Below are 24,001 nucleotides of genomic sequence, written 5' to 3' on the forward strand. Positions count from 1 at the left end.
TTAGGATTAGTAGTGGTAGGAGTTAAAGCTTTAACCAGAGAAAATTTAGGAACTAAAGTGTTTGTATGTCTATATGATGATAGGTTTAATGATGTCGGACAAAGTATTTTAGGAAGTTATGAGCTAGATATGAATTCAAAAGGAGGAATAGTTTATTTTACACCAGACTTTTTACTACCAACCTCGACCTTTCATAAAAAGATAAAAATAGGAATAAAGAGTAGAGGATATAAAATGAAAAAGGGAGAAAAGAATTTATTAGTTTGCACAGGATTTTTAGGTTTAGCAGTCTCAGAAAGCAATACTCACTATAGACTTACTAATGATCAGATAGTAAAATTATTAGGCCCAAAAGGAATAAAAGCATTACCAGCTAAAAAATTTAATTCTGAAGATAATGCAGCACTAGATTGGAAACTAGGAGATTTTTTAGGACAAAAGAGATTAGCCCCTCAAGATAATTTATTATATCAAACAGCAGATGGAAATTATGCAGTAAGATTTACTCAGTACACTTATGTAGCACCAGAAAAATCCGAAGACGATGAATTCAGTAGTATAGATAGAGAAGAAAATCAAGATAATCGTAGTGAAATAAATCAGCTTTACGTAATGACAGAGGAAAAAACTATATCACAAAATAAGATATATAATATTGATAAAATAGATTTAGAAAAATTTACCTTAGAAGACATGAATAAAATACTAGATGCTAGATATTATGAGTACTTAGCCAGAGGAGATACCCATGACGAAGCAGTGTCATTTTTAGATCAGGAATTCCATACGGAATATGTAGATGATATCATAGAAGATAATATACATCCCAGCAAAATATTTAGAATACCAGAACAACCTAACCTAGAAGAAACTTTTTATATGACTACAGAAAGTTCAAGAACCAATAATCCACAACCAACTGTAGAAGATCCAATAGAACCAATACAGTATGCAGTAGGAGGAAGAAGACCATTAGCCAGTTCGGGACGTAGTCAAGCAGACCCAAATAAAAGCTATAAGTTTCATGGAAAGCGTAGACAACCAGATATGAGTATACAATTACAGCCAGTACATAATCAAGGAACCCTTTTAGATTTAGCTAAATTCGACCCTCAGGTATGGCAGGAAGTAATAGAAAGATGGGAAAAAGATGCAGTAAAAGCATGGATGACTAGCTCTTATGAATCAACAGATATGTGGGAATATATGGAGACACTTCTAGGAGATTCAGCCTATAATATTTATTTAACTTTCAAAGGGAAATATGAAGAAACAATTAAACAGCTCAAAGAGTTAGGAAATAACCCGTGGAATTTTACAAATTTTATTAAAGAAATACTTATAGGATATGATCCTTCTAGAGGAAATGATTCCACTCAAAGCATAGCATTAACCGAGTTAGACCAAATGACATTAGGAAGTTGGAAATATATTATACCGTTTAGTAAAGAATACTTATCCATAGCAGCAAAAACTGGAAAAAGTTTTGATGAAGAAATAGGAAATAAATATTTCAGAAAACTACCAGGAGAATTAGGAAGAGAGATAGAAAATAAATGGTCAATTTATTATGAAAGTCTACCAGCAAGAATAGCCACTGGAGAATTGAGAATAAGAGGAACTTTAGGAATAGGACCTAGAATAGTTTTTACATTTTATAAGCTCAAAGAAAAATGTATAGAAGTTAAAATACAGAAAGATTTGAAAAAACAAAGTTACGGCTTTTGTAGCAATGTAATATATACTCCTCAGCAATATGAAGATGAACATAATAGGAAAAAATACAAAAAATATGGAAAATATAGAAAAGAAAAATATTGGAAGAAAAATTATAGAAAACCATGGAAAAAACAAAAATTCATTAGAAAAAGTAGAACTTTTAATAGAACAAATTATAAAAAAATTACCCAGAGAAGAAAAAGATAAAAGAAAACAAAGATATGTTAGAAAACCCAACAGTAAAAAATGCAATTGTTTTATATGCGGAGAACCCAATCATTTTGCAAAGAACTGCCCAAAAAGACAAAGACCAAATACTAATAAACAGATAGAAAGACTACATATTATTGAAGACTTAGAAGAAGATATAGTCAGCATAACTAGTGATGATTCAGAAATATATAGTATAGTCAGCGATTATGAATATCAACTAGAAGCTATAAATTCAGATAGTGATTCAGAAAGTGATACTAATATAGATAATCTTTTAGGACAACTCAACCAAGAAATAGGATTAACACCTTCCCAAGAAACTTTCTTTATGATGGAGTGTAATCCAGATACTGAATGTCAGCATAACTTTCAAATAGGATTAGGATTTGATACCACTAGATGCAGCTATTGTAATTGGTTTCCAGCCAAAGATAAACGAGCTCAATGTTTATTATGCAGTATAACTTATTGTATAGTCTGTCTAGAAAAATTAAATATGACACATAAAATAGCATTAGAAAATACCAAAGAAAATCATAGTCTGGAAAGTAGAGAATTACATTTAACAATTAGAGAATTAGAACTGCAAGTAAGAGAGCTTAGGGTACAAATACACGAGATAGAAACCAAGACTAGCTTTGACATAGAATGTTTGGAATTAGAAAATAGACAGCTTAAACAGCAGCTAGAACAATTTCATAATAAGTACCCTTTAAAAGATAAACTGTTTGAAGAGCATATGAATTCATTAGAATTAGTCAACCTAGTTGATTCTCAACCCTTTAGTCAATATTCTAAAGCCCAACCAGATATTACATCCTTACCATTTAATTATCCGGTTATACCTAAACCAAATTTAGTCGAGATCTCTTGTGTAATCAAGTTTGCAACCAAAACCCTTAGCATAGATGCCATGATAGATACATGAGCCAGTAAATCATATATTGAACAACAAGTAGTTCCCCCAGGATGGAGCACGACTTTAACAACCCCAGCTTTAGTTAGTATAGCAGACGGCACAAAACAGATATACACACATTGCATCAATGGAGCACAGATTAGTTTTCATCATCTAGGTTCTCACGATCAGCATATAGAATGGTTTCCTTTACCTCAGGTTTGGATTGGAAATACCAGACAGAATCATCCTTTCATCTTAGGACTTAATTTCATCCTTAGTCTACAAGGTGGCATGTTACTTAGTCAACACAACATTAGTTTCTTCAAGCGAACTGTACATACCCCAACAGCTTATGCACTTAGCACCATTGCCCATTCCTCAGAGTTGCGTGCGAAGCGTGGTGGTACCATAGGAGTAGATTCAGTTCCCGCTAGTTTTTTATTTCCAAGTAGAAATATTTTTCCCGACCTAGCCCAAAAATATATACCTAACGAGATAGCAAATACGTCCTTAGAAAATTTAGATATAGATACAGATATAGAAAACTATGATTTAGAAGAATTTGATTTTTGGAACCTAGAAGATTTTAAACAGCCAGCTAATTTAGAATTAATTTTTGCAAAAATTGGACAAATAAAGAAAAAACCAGTATACAGAAGAACCGAAAATGATTTAGATGAGATAATAAGATTAGCTGAAACAACAGAAATTTTAGGAGAACAGCCCATGAAATATTGGGAAAGAAATAAAATCTTAGCTAGTCTAGATATAAAAAATAAAGATTATAGAATTACTTCAGCCCAAATAGATCATACACCAGCAGATATAGAAGAATTTAGAACACAGATTAAAGAATTACTAGATCTAGGAGTAATTAGACCCAGCAATAGCCCGCACAGGAGCGCAACATTTATGGTTAGAAATCATGCGGAGATAAAAAGAGGAAAAGCTAGAATGGTGATAAATTATAAAAGATTAAATGATAATACAGAAGATGATAAATATAATATACCAGATAAAGACCAACTCATAAATAGAATACAGACAGCAAAGATATTTAGCAAATTTGATTGTAAATCAGGATTTTGGCAGATAAAAATGGAAAAGGAAAGCATACCATGGACAGCCTTCTGTTGCCCTCAAGGACATTATGAGTGGCTAGTTATGCCCTTTGGATTAAAAAATGCACCTTCCATATTTCAGCGTAAAATGGATAGTATATTTAATAAATATAATTTTATACTGGTATATATAGATGACATATTAGTATTCAGTCCAGACAAAAATAGTCACATAGATCATTTGTATATAACCTTAGAAGAATTCATAAATAATGGAATAATAATCAGCAAGAAAAAGATGGTATTAAATAAACCCTATATAGAGTTTTTAGGAATGGAGCTAGGAGATGGAAAAATTAGGTTACAACCTCACATAGTCAAGAAAATCTTAGAATATCCAGATAAATTAGAAGATACAAAGCAACTTCAATCCTTTTTAGGAATTTTAAATTATGCACGAATGTATATTCCTAACCTTAGTAAAATAATAGGACCCCTTTATAGTAAGACTACACCCACAGGACAGAAATATTTCAATCAGCAAGATATAGCTCTAGTTAGAAAAATAAAAGACATTTGTAAAAACCTACCAGACCTACAACTTCCTTTAGAATCTGAATACATAGTTGTAGAAACAGACGCAAGTCAATTAGGATGGGGAACAATATTATTAGCTAAACCCAGTAAATATGATAGTAAAAATAAAGAACGCATTTGTCGATACAGTTCTGGAAAATTTAAAGAAAAAGATACAACTATGACTAGCCTAGATTTTGAAATACTAGGAGTAGTATACGCAATAAATAAATTTAGATTATTTTTACACAAACCCTTTACAATAAGGACAGATTGTGAAGCCATAGTTAGATTTCATAACAAACTAAATGAGCGTAAATTAAGTACTAGAAGATGGGCAAAATTTTTAGATTGTATAGTAGGACAGGGATATAAAGTAGAATTTGAGCATATTAAAGGAAGCGATAATAAATTAACGGACTGGTTAAGTAGAAAAATTTATTTAGAAAAAGAAGATAACCAGTTTAATTTTTGTGCAGATAATGGAGAACAGCAAGACCATGAACTTTGGAGGATTTTCTCTTCCCATTCATGAAGGCAGAACCAAGTTCAGACCCTTAACAGGGATTGAGCTAGACCCAGTTCAACAGTGTCTTTTAGATAACCTTTGGACCAGCCAAAACCACCCAGCTAAGCGCCTTTCAGCCCTAAACTCACTCAGTATATACTTTTCAAAAATCCAAAACAAGCCCCTGTCTAAAAGTTTTTCTTTCTATGTAGTAGCTAAAGGAACCAAGCCTGGTATTTACCATGATTGGATAGAAGTAGAACCCTTAGTCAAAACTTTTCCCACACCTCAGTTTAAAGGATTTTATGATTTTGAGTCAGCCAGCACCTATGCCCGAAGACAAATAGGAACCAGTTACTTTATTAGCCAGATAGCTAAAGATTACCTGGACACATTGAGCAAGATGAGAACTACCATCCTTGCTAACAGTGGTGTCCCAGTTGACCAGACAAGTGGAAGCAGTAGTACAAGCAGCAGTAATTCTAATCCTCAGGTAGATTCCCAGAATCCTCTCCAAATGTGCAGACATTGTGAAGGCCTTTCCAGAAATTTCAAGAAAATTATGGATAAAGGCAAGAAGGTCAGTGAAGAGCTAGACCAGCTCCGAGACGAAGAAAAACAATTGAGAGCAACCGTTAGAACCTTAACCAACCAGCTTAAAAAATTAGCTCCAGAAAGAATACCTACCTCCTTACCTAGCCCAGAAATCAAACAACTCACCTGTGAGGAATTTGACCAATTGAGTGCTGGAATGTATTTCTTCAGGCATTCTATCATTCGATCCCTTTGTGAGAAAAGCCAAGTAATGGAAGACCTAAAACCCTATATTTATACCTTAGCCGGAGATAGCAGAAATGACGAGTTAGTCATTATTCAGCAATTTCTTCAAGATCTCTCCATAGCAAGAGTTGACTGCCCCGGCCTAGCTTACCAATGGACCTATACCTATGAAGATGAAGAGCAACCTTGCTTAGATGAAGAAAGATGCAATAAAAGGTCAGAACATTTTGGTAGATGTCAGTGTAACCTAGACTTCAGCATTTGCCTTTGTCAGATAAATCTAGCCACTTTCGAGCCATTGGAGATAGAAATCAGAGGCGAAATTCGTTATCTAACAGCCCCAAAATTGTTAGATTACGGCTTTGTCTCCAGACTAATTTTTACAGATCCAGATCAGACAGATCTCTTTGGACATAAGCTTGCTCATGCAGTACTGTGCGTCATGGAAGAACATCATCCGTATGTGGAAGCTTTGATAGATAGCAAATTACCAGAGTGGAAGGGAATATGGTGCAACCAAGCTAAACACAAAATGTACCTCAGAGGAACCTCTACATTTCCAGGATACCCAGGACTTCTCAACAGGAGACCCTGGCCATGCAGAAGATTTCCACTCAAAGATCAGCTCAATAAATGGAGAAAATTCGCCAGGAACTCACTATTAGCGTATAATGGAAATTATGGACATCTAGTCTGTGAAGATAGACATCAAAAGATACATTGTAATTTAGCCATTCCAGGATATCCATTCAGCAAAGAGACATTTGTCGATGAAAGTCAGTACCCAAACTACCAGCATGGCGTCTCTCATGAATCACCAGTGATGTGAGAAAATGATCAAGAATGGAACGATGAACCACCCATGGGAGATGGGGATGACTTTTACGACCAACTCTCAGCAGCAGATCTTGACGACCTAGCAGACAGAATGTATGGATGAAAAATATATATATATATATATATATATATACCTAACGAGATAGAATTACTCTTGACTCAATTAAAACACAATTAATTATATATTCTGAATCATTTATTGTAATTCTTAACTTTTTATTCTAATTTTAATTTAATTATATTTTAAATTACAATTAATCTTAAATATTCAATTAGTTATTGTAATTGCTAAATTTTAAATCTAATTTTAATTTAATCATATTTTAGATCAATTTCTAATTATTATGTATTTTATATTCTTACTTAAAATATTTAGTTATATTTTATATTTTAAATTAATCGTTAATTATATTGTATTTTATTTTATTTTAATTAACATATTAATCTTTTTGTTGTATTAATTTCATGTTATTTTTTCAAAAAACTAAACCCATTTTAAAATATTGTGTGTAATACACCTTCCGTTAATTTGAATGAACAAATTAACGACACTTTAATCCTCCAAAATCACTTGGGAATTTTCTAACTATATTTAAATCATAAGAGGTAAAATGAATTTAATCCCTTTTTTATAACTACTCAGCCAAATCGTTCTCAATTAAATACAAAATTATGTAAAATGAAAAAAAAAAATATACACTTTTTTAGAATTTGAAATTGTGAAAAAAAAATTCACTTATAAAATTTCATACTTTTGAGAAATATTTTGTCATGAGACTCATCTTCCTTGCATTATAATAGTGTGAATTTTGTAATAAGTGTGGAAGTTGTAAATCTGAACATTTATACTTTTAATTATTAAGATATTATTTAGAAAGTACGAAAGTTAGTTGAATGCATTTAAAAATATTCACTTCTTAAATTTTTACATTTTTCTAATTTATTGAATGTGTGAATATTTGTATTTTTAAAAAATTCCTAGGTAAATTATAATTTGCACCCCTGCAGTTTGCAGTTTGCACCAAATTCCACTTTGGCCCTTATATATGAAATCATGACAATCAAGCCATTACACTTCTAGTCAAATCTTTTGGTCCCTATACATGAAATCGTGATAGTCAACCCTTACATTTCTAGTCAAGTATCAATGTCTCCCTTTTGTTACTCTACCATATTAATTTCATGTTATTTTTTAAAAAAACTAAACCCATTTTAAAATATTGTGTGTAATACACCTTCTGTCAATTTGAATGAACAAATTAACGACACTTTAATCCTCCAAAATCACTTGGGAATTTTCTAACTATATTTAAATCATAAAAGGTAAAATGAATTTAATCCCTTTTTTATAACTACTCAGCCAAATCGTTCTCAATTAAATACAAAATTATGTAAAATGAAAAAAAAAAATATACACTTTTTTAGAATTTGAAATTGTGAAAAAAAAATTCACTTATAAAATTTCATAGTTCTCAATTAAATACAAAATTATGTAAAACGAAAAAAAAAATACACACTTTTTTAGAATTTGAAATTGTGAAAAAAAATTCACTTATAAAATTTCATACTTTTGAGAAATATTTCGTCATGAGACTCATCTTCCTTGCATTATAATAGTGTGAATTTTGTAATAAGTGTGGAAGTTGTAAATCTGAACATTTATACTTTTAGTTATTAAGATATTATTTAGAAAGTACGAAAGTTAGTTGAATGCATTTAAAAATATTCACTTCTTAAATTTTTACATTTTTCTAATTTATTGAATGTGTGAATATTTGTATTTTTAAAAAATTCCTAGGTAAATTATAATTTGCACCCCTGCAGTTTGCAGTTTGCACCAAATTCCACTTTGGCCCTTATATATGAAATCATGACAATCAAGCCATTACACTTCTAGTCAAATCTTTTGGTCCCTATACATGAAATCGTGATAGTCAACCCTTACATTTCTAGTCAAGTATCAATGTCTCCCTTTTGTTACTCTACCATATTAATTTCATGTTATTTTTTCAAAAAACTAAACCCAATTTAAAATATTGTGTGTAATACACCTTCCATCAATTTGAATGAACAAATTAACGACACTTTAATCCTCCAAAATCACTTGGGAATTTTCTAACTATATTTAAATCATAAAAGGTAAAATGAATTTAATCCCTTTTTTATAACTACTCAGTCAAATCGTTCTCAATTAAATACAAAATTATGTAAAATGAAAAAAAAAATATACACTTTTTTAGAATTTGAAATTGTGAAAAAAAAATCACTTATAAAATTTCATACTTTTGAGAAATATTTTGTCATGAGACTCATCTTCCTTGCATTATAATAGTGTGAATTTTGTAATAAGTGTGGAAGTTGTAAATCTGAACATTTATACTTTTAATTATTAAGATATTATTTAGAAAGTACGAAAGTCAGTATGAATGCATTTAAAAATATTCACTTCTTAAAATTTTACATTTTTCTAATTTATTGAATGTGTGAATATTTGTATTTTCTAAAAATTCCTAGGTAAATTATAATTTGCACCCTTGCAGTTTGGAATTTGCACCAAATTCCACTTTAGCCCTTATATATGAAATCATGACAATCAAGCCATTACACTTCTAGTCAGATCTTTTGGTCCCTACACATGAAATCATGATAGTCAACCCTTACATTTCTAGTCAAGTATCAATGTCTCCATTTTGTTACTCTACCATATAAATCTTTAATAAAGGTCAGTAATACGACAAACATGTGACTACAAAATAAGAGCAAAGGAGGAAAATCATGCACATTTCCTGGCTATACACATCCCAAAATTTACATCATATTTTGTCTATATTCGATTAAAACAAAACATAAATTATGAACAATTAAAGGGACATATTAAGATTTTTTGTAGAAATAGAAATCACAAAACTCTGTTTTTCACAATAACGATAGAATATTCCTCTTTCCTTTTTTTTAATTTCTCTGCTACCTTTATTTATTTGAAAAGAGTTATGTTTTCTTTACTTTTTGTCCTAATTTTCTTACATGTTTATCACGTGAGACAAAGTATGTATTGGTGGAAAATATGGATAATTTTCTTCTCTTATCCTCATTTTGTAGTCACATATTTATCATAAGACTGAATTCCTATTAAAGACTTAAACAATATAGTAACAGAATGGGACATTGACACTTGACCAAGTGCAGGGAGTTGACTGACACGATTTCATGTATAGGGACTAAAGTAGAATTTGACCAAAAGTACAGGGGGTTAACTGTCACGATTTCATATGTAGGGATCAAAGTGAAATTTAGTGCAAAATATAGGGATGCAAAGTGTAATTTACTCGTGATTTTTTGTGATTTTCACTATTAATCCTAACAAAATAAGACAAACTTTTAATTGGCGAATTGAAAGTAGAATAATTTGAAATTATTTATCCAAAAAAATAAAAAAGAACAATTTGAAATTAAAATTGGTTTGTTCACCCTCTTGGCCGAAAATCTATTGACTCCAATATTTCATAATTTTGTATTCTATGGTCATTACCAAATTAACATTATATTTTCTTCTTCGTGATTTGAGATTGGAACATTTTAGCTCTCCTATTGTTAAAATATAGTTAGAAAGGCCCCATCTAATTTTGGACCAACATATGACCCTTATTTCATTAATTATAAATATGAAATGATTGTAATAATCGTAAATCTTATGTCTTTTATATATATATATATATATATATATATATATTCTTTTTTTCCTCTCTCATATACATAATTTATATATATATTCTTTTTTTCCTCTCTCATATACATAATTTATAATTTCTAAAATCAATTCAATTAAATCATAATCAATCATAAATTGTTAATTATTTATAATAATTCCTAATTTTTACTCTAGTTTTAATTTAATTATATTTTAAATCAAAATTAATCGTAAAATCCTTAATTATTTATTATAATTCCTATTTTTATCTAATTTTAATTTAATTATAGTTTAGATCACAATTAATCATACATCCTTAATTATTTATTGTAATTCCTAACATCTTAATCTAATTTTAATTTAATCATATTTTAGATCAATCCTTAATAATTATTTATTTTATATGTTAATTTAATTATATTTTAAATCACTCTTTCATTATATTTTATATTTTAGGTCAATCCATAATTATATATTTATTTTATTTTAATTACATCTTAATTTAATTTTAGGTTTGGAGAAGATCGAGATAAAATTGTCTCTTTATTGTGTTAATTTCAATTTATTTTTTTATAATCAAGTCATTTTAAAAAACAGTGTGCGTGATACACCTTCCGTTACTGTGGATGGAAAAATTAACAATTGTATTTTAATCCAAAATCATATAGAACCTTTCTGACCATATAAATGAATTTTGTCTTTAATCCAATTAGTTGATCAAACATAGTTTAGAACTTGTGCATTTAAGTTTGAGAACAAGAATTGAAGATTACAGTAGACAGAAGTTACCTTTATTTAAAGAAATTGTAGAATACATTCACCAAATCATGAATTGAGATAAGCTTGCAAGAGATCTGTTTGTCCACAACAACAAAAATTAATGAGTAGATACATTTTTATGAGATAAGCTTGCAATCTATCTCGAGACAAAAACATATGTGGGAGCATTTGGTGAAATGTATTTCCACATACTACCTAGATATCACTTAAAAATACATATATGGTTCAATATCACTAGAATTGAGCAAATCCAAAATGCTCACAAATCTATTACACAAACCTAGAAAAATGAGCTTGAAATAATGCAGAAACAGAATCTCACTACATGAATATTGTTGCAGTAGAAGGAAACAAAATTAAGAGTTATTATGTTAACAATCACAATAAGAGAGTTTTTGTTATTTCTTGAGAATACAAGTATTTTTTATTAATGTAGATTTTATTTTGCTAATCAAAAAATTGAGTTATTTGATCTTTGATGTCAAAGAAGATAAGCCATAATTCTATAACTTTTGCTCCACCTTATATGGATTCTCAACCCCCTATTGTACTCATGTCCATATATTAAGATGTAAGGAAGAAGTCAAAAAAATTATTAGAAGGCTGATAAGTGTAGCAAAACGAGATTAAAAAAAAACAAAAGTGTATCAAACAAAATAAATTTAACTTTTATAAAGGAGAAATTTACTTACATTAGTTATTAAACAATCACAAGAAAAATGAATAAATGTAGGAAAAATTGGTCAACAGTCCCGCTCATTGATTGTTTTGTGGCAGAGACCCAAATTTTGGTTTTTCTTAGTTACAAGCTGACATGCACAACACTTTCTCATTTGCAAGTCTAAACATTTTATGGCAAAGAATTTTTTTGACATATTTACCTTTCTATGCGTAGTGTTCATAAAATTTTAAGATGTCATAAATTTTACTACATATATCAATTTTTAATAAAATCATATTTTTGGGTATGTTTGGTTTGTGTTTGTAAAGTAATTTTTGAGATAAAAAGTACGAAAACTTGTTTGGTTTGTCTTTTTTCAGAAATGGTTTTGAAAAATTGTTTTGGGGAGAGAGTTTTAAAAAAAGTGATTGATTTGATGTGTATGAGAGAGAGTGTGTGATTTTGAAAAGTAGGTAACCAAACAAAATTTTGAGATTTTTTTGAAAAAAATTTGTTTAGTTTGATTACTCTTGAAAATTTGTTTGTAGAGAATTTTTCTCAAAAATTTTTCTGAAAAACAAACCAATTGTGTTTGTCTTTTCAAGATCTTTAAAAAAAAGATCAATATTAAAAATAAAAAATAAATTTAAAAAAAAACAACAACAAATAAACCTATAGAAAAATAATGAATAGATCTATTTTGAAGCATGTCAAGGCCAAGGAAATTCATGACAATGCAACTATGTAGTATCATAAAAATTATAGATCAATACCATAGAATTGCAATTTTCCCCACCATGGACCAAATGACATGATTTTTTAATGAAATTGTGAAATTCCTTGGCCCAGTATTCTAACTCATGCTCTAGTTGAACCCTTTCATTAATTCTGACTTGTAAGAGAACTCCGTTGATTAACTTTGGTTGGTAAAAAATCTTAACTATGTGATCCAGTTGAAATTTCAACATGAGACAAATCATTCCTTTTAAAGATGTAAGTCTGCAGAATAAAAAAAAAAAAATGATACTACTGAGATTCCAAGATTTTAGCACCGTGAGCAATGTTAGGCATACAAAAAGTTTACCAAAGATTTAACCACATGAGGGGGTGAGATCCACCCTCATGTGAAACCCATCTAATGTGAATATTTTGTAAAAAATTAAGTAAAATATTTAGTGTTTCTAACATTTTAAATTTGGATATAGAGTGACAGGTGTACGAGCATTGATCGAGTTGGTGGATTAATCGGGACTAGCAAGACGGCTCATGGAAAGATTTGGTATAAGTTTGGGGTGAGAGAAAAAGACGTATAAAGTGTGGATCTCAGCTCTCAAAATTTAAAGAAGATGAATTTTCTCTGGTTCATAATTTGGATTGTATGGAACTAGTCTAGATTGTGAAGTGCATCAAGTGTATTGGTTCAATTATTCGAATAGTTCATTTTGTTCGACACTTCTTATATCATTTTTTTTTAAATAATTAAGTTGATCCGATAATCGTAATTTATTCAATTTATCGTGTTTGTCAACAAAAAAATGGACAACAATTATATTTTTAAAATAGTTCATTTGTTTTTTTTATTTATTCATTACAAAAGCGAAAAAAATAATTATCGAATCGATGTAATTTTTTGTATGGATAATGTACATAAAGTACCTAATAAAATGAATGGTTCGACATTGAGATGGGATCCGTAGTCTCAAACAATGATTTCCAATCCAAATTATGGACCGGAAAAGAAGCTAGCTCCCAATTTAATAACCAAGGGACTTAAATTTTGAACGTCTTTTTATATGGACTTGATCTTATTCTAACAAATTTGTTTAGCTCCAATTTTCTAATTCAATTTTTTTTTAAATTGAGTTTTTTATTTTTGAGTTTTTTATTTTTAATGAATTTTTTTAATATTTTAGGTAATTAGATGCACCTAAAAAATAAAATATTTGTAAGAAAATATTTAAATAATCAATAAATACATAAAAATATTAAAATATATACTGAATTTTTGTATTTTTTTATTTTTGGTATTAATTTTTTATAATTTTTTTTATAAATATTATACTTTTTAATTGTATTTATATTAAGTGTATCTAAAAAGTAAAAAAATTATTTAAAATATTGAAAAAAAGTTATTAAAAACAAAAAAATATAAAAAATAAAATAAATAACTCAATATCTAAAAAATTGAATTTAAAAAATTGAAACCAAAGAAGATAAAAATTTTCAAAAAGAGAGTGCAGTTACTATTACAATATAAGATATAGGAAAATGTTTGAGGGCCCGAAATGCCTGGCTCGAATGCCCCGAATGCCCAAAACGACGTCGTTTTGGGCATTCCGATTTTTTTTTTTTTCTTTCTTTTTTTCCGCCATTTTCGACCTCTGCAATGCAGAGGAAGAGAGAGAGAGAGAGAGGGAGAGGGAGAGAAAGAGAGAGAGAGGTCGCATCGCCTGCGCCTCCCGCCGCCGATCGCGTCGCCTCCGCCGATCGCGTCGGCCTCCGCCTTCAAAATATGCTTCTGTACATATCCCTTGACATCTCTCTAGTCATCTAAAGGATTATAGGATTAAACCGTCGAATTTTTGGTTTGTGAGTCCCCCTCAACTTCCGTTTCGTTAATTTGAATTATTTATTTTTAAGTACTTGTGTTTAGATTATTTTTGAAAAAATTATATTAATTCAATAAATATAATTATATAATTTTAATGTATCCATCTTTAAAAAATTAACGATATATTTTTTAAATTATATTTGTTATTTATTTTTTAAAAAAATATACAAAAATTATGTGACTACGTTTTATCAATAATTTTTTTTTTTTTTTTTAAACTTATCTACACAAAAATACTTAAAAGCGAACTTTTGGAATCCCAAACATAGCTTATCGTGGCCTTCCAAAACTTGATAGTCTTCAGACCCCATTTGTTTTGGAAGACAAGTGTGGAATTGAGATGGAAGTGAAACGCACCATACGTTATATTTGTTTTGAGAGATGGAAAGGAAATTTATAATCCTATAGCCCCGTTTGCTTGGAGAGTTAGAGGGAGAATTGGGATTAGTAGTGAGGTAGGACTTACTAATATTGTGTTTGTTTTGAGAGATGGGGAGGGGATTGATAGTGAGCTCCGGATTAGAATTGGGCTCCCCAAGGGGAGTTGGAGGGCCTCCAAGACTTAGTATTAGAAAAATAGTCCGGCGGACTAAAAAAATTTTATTTTTATTTATTTTTTACATGTCGGGCATTTTTTTTAACATTAATGTTTAATTTTTTGTATTTTTTGTTAAGTAAAAATCATTATTTTATTTGTTTTATTTTTTTCTAGAAATTTTTTATTTTATTTTTATTTTTTTTAAATTTTTTACATGCTGGGCATTTTTAAAAAAAAAATTAATGTTTAATGTTTTGTATTTTTTATTTGTTTTATTATTTTATATTTATTTTATATAAAAATAATTTAACAATCCATACACTAACAACTACCATCAAAATAAACACAATTTTACTTAATCCCCTCACTATCAATCCCCTCACTAACAATCTCTTCATTATTAATCCTCTCACTATCAATCTCCTCCATTCTACCTCTAAAAATTAGGGTGTTGGGATTGAGATGAAAGAAGTGGAGATGATGTTAGAAAATTAGTCCCATGGAATTAGATTTTTTTATTTACATGTTGGGCATTTTTTTTAAACATTACTATTTAATATTTTTGTATTTTTTGTTAAGTAAAAATCATAATTTTATTTGTTTTAATATTTTATATTTCTTTTATAGGGTAATAATTTAACAATTCCCACATTAACAACTACTATCAAAATAAACATAATTTTACTTAATCCCCTTACTATTAGTCTCCTCACTATTAGTCCCCTCACTATCAATCACTTCCATTCTACTTCTAAAAACGAACGGGGCCTCAAATCTATATAGCAGTCATTTGGCATATAGTTGGGTTGGATTTTTGGCTAAAATAGTCCCCCAAAAAAAAAATTAGACAAAAAAATCAATAAGACAAAATATCACATCCAAATTATAATCATTTCATTTTTTCTCTTAGAAAAACCAAAAAAAGTCAAAAAGTCCATCCCAAACTAGACTTTTTAACTCGAGGCCAAAAAGTCAATCCACATCTCAAACAAAACCTAATATAGCAAGAAAGTTTTTGAAAATGTCCAAAATGTACCAGAGATATATTTTGTTTCAATGATTCAGATTGTCTCATCCAAAATTCAATCGTTGAGATGTCTTTATTTTTCGCCCAAATGCTCTCACTCTCTCTCCTCTTAAATCATCACTCTGCAAAACCTCTTTGCTCTCTCTCACCTCAAAATCTAAGCCCAAACCTCTCTCTCCTCTACCTCTTCCCTTTTTGTCCTCCATCTCTCCTCTTGCGACACTCCCACCAACTACCACAACCACCAACCACCCCACCACCACTGCCTCTCATCTTCTCTCTCTCTCATTTTATCGTCTCTCTTCTCTGGTGGCTGTTCATCCGGCCAAATGAAAATGGCCTCATCCCCATTCTCTCTCTCTTTTCTCTCTGAAATCTATTCTCTCTCCCTATACATCACCACTCTTCATTTTTTTTATTAAACCCATCTTATTTGCTCCCCGTCTCATTTTCTCTCTCTCAGATTTCCATTCTCCCAAATCCATAATTATTTTTTTAATCACAACCCGTCCTCCACAATTGATTAATTAAACCCATCACCCTTCCCAATTTTTTTTTTTTTTAATCACACTCATCTCATTATCTCTCATAGGTCATTTGTTTTTTCTATCTATCCAAGTTAAGACCCAAGCGCCAAGAGATGCCCTACCTCTTTCAAACCCACAACACTTTTTTAATATGTCAACCTTTTTTTTTTTCTTTTTTTTTTTCTTCACCCCACCTAGGCATATCTCTCACGAGTCCGGATCCTCTCCAGCTTTCCTATAGCGATCCCGGTTTTACCCTTGTTGTACAGTGATCCGGACATGTGACCGTGGGTGATAGTAATTGATTATTGTCTTATTTACATCCGTTACTACTTTGTATTTGAGTTATAGGATGTGTTGGGCAGGTTTATTACAGGTTGGTTATGTTTAGGAGCCTAGTGTTGCTGTCCAGATTTTTGGACCTTCGCTCGAGCGAGGAGTTGGTCGCTCGAGCGAGAGTTGAGTTCGTGTCTGGTGGGTCGAGCCAGAGTGGCTTCATTCGAGCGATCGATTGCGTCTGGTTCTGGACCTGAGAGCTGCATTTCTTGGCTCGAGCGAGCTTTCTTCGCTCAAGCGGTCTGGTTTGTTCTTCGCTCGAGCGAGCGGTCTGTCGCTCGAGCGTGCTTCTGGTTGCAGACCTGAGGGTTTGAGTTGTTGGCTCGAGCGAGCATTCTTTCGCTCGAGCGCACTTCTGAGTTTTCGGCTCGAGCGAGAACTTCTTGGCTCGAGCGAGAGTTTTCTGTGTCTGGTCGCTCAAGCGACAAAGTCTTTGCTCGAGCGAGCGTGTTTTATATCAGCGGACAGTAGCGTTTTTGAACATCAGTTTTTCACTTTCTTTTTCTTTCAAACCCTAGATCCGAGACTCTCTCTCTCTAAACTTACACTCTCTCTAAGATTTGATCTCCCTAGAGTGTGAATCTAGCCTAGGGCCTTTGTTAAAAAGATAGAGGGCGTTGAGAGCTTCGATTTAATCTGAAAAAGTTTGGATTTGGAGCACGTTGATCTTCGAGTCTTCATCTCCTTTTTGGCTCAAACTTCGAGGTAGGGATATCCTACTCCTCTCTATGGATTGTGTCTTTAAATTTTAGTATTTTGAGATGTTGGGGTTAGTTTGGTAATTTTGTGGAAGTTCGGGGCTTTTGTGTAATTTTACAAAAGTTAGGGTTTTATTTATAATAAACCTAGATGCATGTTCGGCATAGAGAAATGGAATAAATGTTGAATCATTGATGAAAATGGGACCTGAGGGTTGAAATGTTAATTATGGAAAATGACCTAATTACATTATTTGATTAATTGGGATAATTAATTGTGAGAAATGAGGAAATGAAATGGAATTGTTGGAATTGGGAATGTATGGGGTTAAAGGGTGTAGTTGAGTTATTTATCACTCACCGGAATGAAATGTTGATTGAATATCCATTTGTGCATTTATTTTCTGTTTAGAAATAACTGCTTTGGGCTATCGGTGGAGGATAGTCGTGATTGTTGTAGACAATGCATGATGATTAGGCAAACGAAAACTAATCAATGGAATGTGTCATGGAATTTGACGGTTGATAGAATACATTAACTGTATGTATTGAGTGATTGTATATAGAACCAATGTGTTTGTATACGTTATGTGTAAAGGAGGAGATGGGGGATGTACCCCGCGGTTTAGGGGAAGATGGGGGATGTACCTCTAAACCGGATAGTGTTGGGAGAAGATAGGGGATGAACTCCGTAGATACAGCTCATATGCTTGTCTAGAGAAGTGAAGATAGAGCTCATGTGCTTATCTTTGTGAAGTGTGGATACAGCTTATATGCTTACCTGTGAATATGGGATATAGTTTTTATACATATCTGTTGAAATGATGATGGAGCTAATATGCTTATCTGTTAAAAAGGGGAAAATGAAAAGTAACTTGGACTCATAAGTCGTATGGCATAAAAATGTGAATTATGTGGATATATCAGTGTTGGCCATCTATCAATTGCTAATCTTTTAGTCATTGTTCATGGTTGGTTTAGTGTATTTCTGCTGGGCTGTGGCTCACCCTATATGGGAATATCATTTTTCAGGTACAGGTAGCATGCCACCTCCAAGGCCATAGCTTGGGAGGCTAGAGGCGGACAGATTTTGTTGTTTAAGTTCTTTTTGATGTATTACATGTAAATTCAAGCCAAGGGCTTAGTGTGTAAATGAGTTAGTACTCTTTTGTTGTAACCAAGTGTTAACTTGGAAAGCTGTAAGCCTTTAGGGCATTTGCTTTTGTTGTTAACATGTAATACTTTTTGTAATGAAACTCTGATAAATGGAAGAATGTGGAACTTTTACATATCAATGCATATCTTGATTGATGGGTTTAATGGTATTATTTTGGGGGCGTTACATTTCCTCTCCTGCCTTCCTATCGTGCAACGATCTAGATTGGGCCACAACATCCCATTCAAAATGTGCGGCTGAGATTAGTTTAAAAAAAAAAAATTAACTCACTGACAACACGTCCCACCATTCTCTCTCTCTCTCTCTCTCTCTCTCTCTTATTTATAATAAAAAATTAAAAAAACTATTTTAATTTTTTTATTTTATTTTCATAAGATATACTTCTTTTGTCCCAAAATTTAGTCCCTTATTTTATTTTTTATTATCTCAAAATATTAGCCTATTTTCAAAAATTAAGGACAAAAATAATATAAATTTTCTATTTTGTCATTCTTTTAAATTCATTAATAATATAAAAAGTATAATTATGACAATTAATATTCTCTAAAAAAATATACTATCAAAGGGCAATTTTGAAAAATTAATTTTTTTAAAGTGCAATAATTGTGCTATCAAAAAAAAATTAAATTCTTCAAAAGGAACTATTATTTTGGGACGAAGAGAGTATATATATAATCTTTAATATGAAATTTTGATTTTATTATTTCCAGTAAAAATTTCAAAAACCGTTTTAATCGTTTTCATTTTATTTTCATAAAACATATATATATATAAATATACATATAATTCTTAATATAAAATTCTAATTTTATAAAATTAGTATTATTGAAAATATACAATAACGAAAAAGTGTATTTGGTTTGCACCTATACATAGATTAAGGCCAAGTTTGGGAAGATTAAATAAGTGTACTTTTTTGACTTTTTTTGTATTATGTGTAGAAAAAGTAGAGAGGAGAGGTTGATTGATGTAACCCAAAAAAGATAAAAAGATGAAATAAATACACTTTTTTAGGTTAACCAAACTTGGCCTAAATTTGTGTTTTAAAGAAAATAAAAACATATTTGATTTGCACCTATGCACAGATCGAATCTGTGTGTTTTTTTATTTCCTTTAAAAAAAATTATAAACTTGTTTGGTTAATAAAATGGTGGAACATGTTGTTAGTGAGAGAATGGTGGGACATGTTAGTGAGTTAATTTGTTTTTTTATTTTTTAAGCTAATTCCATCGGCACATTTTGAATGAAATGCTGTGACCCAATCTGAAAAAAGCTAGAGAGGGTCCGGACTCATCTCTCACGATTCATTATTTTTATTTCTATAACCCGGGCAAGTACCACTTGTATGTAACTCACTCACCTTATCCCACCATTTTTTTTTTTTTTGACAAATTATTCACCTACTTTTGTCTCCTCATATTTACCCCCAACTTTTGTCCCACCAACTTTTGAAAAGTTGAAGCTTCAACTCTCTGCTGGAAGCAAAGAGTTCAATGTACAAAACCCAAAGCAATAATGCAAGCATGACTTCGAGCAATGTGTGGTGGGGGTGACAGATCCCACGGGGGTTTGTCTCCCTCCAAAAATGTTTTATTTTATATTATTCAATTTACTAATTGCTACAATAAAATTTATAATATCCTAAAATTTTGTAACATAAATCATAATTTTATCTCACCATAAATCATAATAATTTTATGTCAAAAAATATTTGTGGCAAAAAAAAATTTTGATTGTCAAAGTTGAACTCAAAGTTACAAAAAAATGAAAAAAAATGCTTACATTTATTAAGAAACGTAACATCATTAGAAATGTTTATATTTATTAAAACACATAACTATCATTTTCACAAAAAAAAAAAAAAAAAAAAAAGTGATTATGTGAAAAATGTTTTTTTGTTTTTGTTTTTTGGAGAATATTTTTTTTTGGGTTAGACAAATGTGAACACAAAATTTAAATTGAATTCTGTTAAAATATAATCTTTTCACAAGGCAAGTGAGAGAGAGAGAAAGAGAGATAATGAAGGTGGCATGATTTGTTTAAAGACTAAAAAAAGAGTTTTTTTTTTTTTTTACAGAACTTTTTTATCCACCTTAATGAAAAAGCCCATGAGAGACATTTTTACAATAATTTTTTTTTTTCAATTTCTACTTTAATTTTATTGGGTGTCTTTTTATCAAGTAATTTTACAAAATTTATTTAAAAGTCGAAACAAGATCTATATTTATAGTTTGACCTCAAATTTTTAACAACGAAATTGATAAATTATATTTTAATTTAACAATTGTACTTTTAGTTATATTTTAATCTCATAATTTAAGGATATGCAGGACCACTAAAGCTACTGTCCAAAAAAAGTAAAAAGAAATTTGTCCATATTTCAAACCTACAATGGAGATTCAAGAGGTGTTTTTTTACGTCCATGCATAAAATAAATTTAAATAATGTTGAATAAAATTGAGATATTTATTCACGACTTTTTTTTATCTATTTTGTTTAAATTATTTTTTTATATTCCAATAAATTTTGTGAACGACATAGTTACTAAAATATTTTTAATAATAATAAGGTAAAGTGCATTAATGTTAACAGTGTGAATGTACCGTAATGTAAATATTCACACTATTCACACTGTCAAATATAACTGTTCACATCACTAATTTGTTAAGGGTTTAAAAAATCTTTGTAAGTGTACAATTGTTCAAAAAATACCTTAAATTTGAGAATTATGATTTAGTGAATCAAATGTCCAAATAATAAGACTTAGAATACAAGAATATGTTATGTATTAATTAGAATACAAATACTTCAAATAAGATTTCCTAATAAATTTCCCAAAATTTTGAGTATATATTTATAGTATTATTCGGTCCAGACACACAACTACACCCATATTCATACTATCAATGTAATATACTAACATAGCTTTCGTTGAATGAATGCAAATTTCAAACAAGGAAATAACACTGTATTTGGATATAGATTTCAATAGAAATTTGAAAATAAAAGAGAAATGAAAAAAAAAATTAACTTATATTTTATTAACAATTGTCTCACCTTTTTCTTTTTTTCTTTTTCTAAATTCATACCTAAATCTATGATTCAAAGAGATTGATTTGAAAAAGAAAAAGGAACTTAGGTAGATTTTTACGTCTCAAATGATGTCAAGAATAACCAGATCTAGATATGAATGATAAAATTCTAACACCATCAATCTTACTCAATCTGGAGTCATGGTGAGATAGAGAGATTCAACTTTGAATGAAGGGTGTACAGAAAAGAAAATTCTGCACAAATATAAAAAAATCATGAAGGAGGTAACACTTTACTTTAATCATGTCTTGATATGCCAAGAAGATCTATGAAAATATTCATAGAAAAGAGTACATAATTTAAATAAATAAGTCCGCAAAATAAAAAGAAATACCTCTAAGATCTCAAGATTTTAGCACCATGTGACATTTTAAATATCTTTCCTTGTCACCAACAAGATTCACAAGAATTTCCAAATCAGTATTCTTCAGCTTTGCATAGCTTAATGTCTTACCAAACCTTAACAATAAAAAAATTGAAAACTATAGCTTTTGCAAAATGTATTTATCAAATTGAAACAGAACATGATCAACCCATGAAAAAAGAGAAATGAAACAATAACTATCAGACAAAGTTTTGATGTAAAAGTTTATAGTGGTTTGTTTAAACGAAGGATGAGACGAAACAACAATAATTTAAGCAAAGAATAGCTCACCTTATCTTTTTGCTCACCTATCTGCAGATCTTGCAAATAAGTAATGAATAGAAGAAGAAATATATATATATATATCGCACGTTTAGGTTGACTGAGATTGTTAGGAAGAGGTTAAAAAAATTGTGTTTATTTGATAAATAGTAGATTAATAATAGTTTTTATTTATTTTGAGAAATAAGAATAAGATTAATTATGTAAAATTTTAAAAATACCCTTATTGTATTATAATCAAATTTGGATTTATACCAACTAATAAATGCATTAAATATTTTAATATTAAAAATTATATTTCATAAATATATTTTTTTGGGTACTATTTTATTATTTTTTAATATAATTTTTTTTGGTATAAATATTATTTTATACTATTATATTTTTATATTAAAAATTATTTTTATATTAAATTATTTTGATATAAAGAATGGAGTAAAAAATAGTGGAATAAAAAAAAATAGTAAAGAAAAGACCAAATTAATCAAGTAGAGTAAGTAAATTAGGTAGGATAATAGAGGGCAAAATAGTAAATCGTCCTCTAATTCCAAGGGATTGTTTTTCTAATATCATCTCCCATGAAAAATTACTAATCTCATCCTAGAGACCTATCATAGTCCCAAAGTATTGTGAATCTCCTTTCCCATTTCGTAAACAAACACAATATTAGTGGACCCCACATCCATCTTAATCCGATCTCACTTCCTATAACCCCAAAAAAGGGGACCATGATATACTTAACATTTATCTAGAGCCAAACACGCTCTTAAGTTAAACTTCACTTAGAATATCTAAACTCAATTCCAAACTTGATTGTAGGTGTGACCAAACACCACCTTTTAAAAAAAAAAAAAATGCAGATCTTTATTTTATTTTGTCTTCATTCTTCTCTCTCTAACTTCTCTATACCTTTCTCTTATTTTCCCTTACTTTCTTGTTGGCCAAACACCCCACATTTGCTCCACCCTTACACCATCACCTCAACCCACCATCTCTACCACGGCCGGCCATGTTACCTCATCGGAAAAAGCTCTGATCACTCACTTCTCTTTCTTCAAAAATAGCACAATAGAAATTCCAACTCTAAAATTTTCTTAACCTCTTGAAGGATCAAAGCTTGAATTTTCTTTTCTTGAGGGATTAGAGGCTTTTAGGGGCTATTTGGCATACACTATATAGGTGTACTTATTTAGATAACTACATTTATTGGATCACATCATCTCTTTATTTTTCTTTACATATTTTTGTAAAAAGTCAAAAAATGTACTTATTTAAATCATCTCAAATACCCCTTTAATTGGTAAGAATATCTGTCTAAAAGGTTTAATTTAATGTTTTACATTTTTAGAGTTTGAAATGGTGATTTCTAGATTTATGGTGATTTAGTTTTAGTTATTGAGTTTTATACTTGTATTTAGGCCTCATTTGAAATGTGCTATTTTAATAATTTTTTGATTTTTTAACTAAAATATGAGATTAAAAAAAAAACACTAATATGATTGGAAATAATTTTTTAACTTTTTAAAAAAAAAAAGTCAAATAAAATATTTTATGAAATCAAAAAATTGGTAAATTGACAAGATAGACTGAAATGGGATGCATCAAGTGGGGCTTCGGTTGTTGA

General features: G+C 30.0%; 1 protein-coding gene across 3 annotated transcripts in view; it reads right to left on the reverse strand.

The window, feature by feature from the left end:
- LOC114306451 (disease resistance protein At4g27190) overlaps nt 1–22,484 on the reverse strand; it is a 173,605-nt gene extending 151,121 nt beyond the window's left edge. For 2 of the 3 annotated variants that reach the window (XM_082879297.1, XM_082879299.1), the window contains exons 1-3: nt 22,387–22,484; nt 22,066–22,190; nt 11,073–11,137 (exon numbers count right to left, since the gene is read on the reverse strand). The gene's annotated coding sequence lies outside the window, so the exon portion shown is untranslated. Of the gene's footprint in view, nt 1–11,072; nt 11,138–12,497; nt 12,612–22,065; nt 22,191–22,386 lie in introns of those variants that run through there. The other variant, XM_082879298.1, reaches the window with a different exon arrangement.
- Nucleotides 22,485–24,001: the final 1,517 nt, after the last annotated feature.

The sequence above is a fragment of the Camellia sinensis genome, chromosome 7 (genome assembly GCF_055761805.1).
Source record: "Camellia sinensis isolate YWXY chromosome 7, ASM5576180v1, whole genome shotgun sequence".
NCBI classification, from domain to species: domain Eukaryota; kingdom Viridiplantae; phylum Streptophyta; class Magnoliopsida; order Ericales; family Theaceae; genus Camellia; species Camellia sinensis.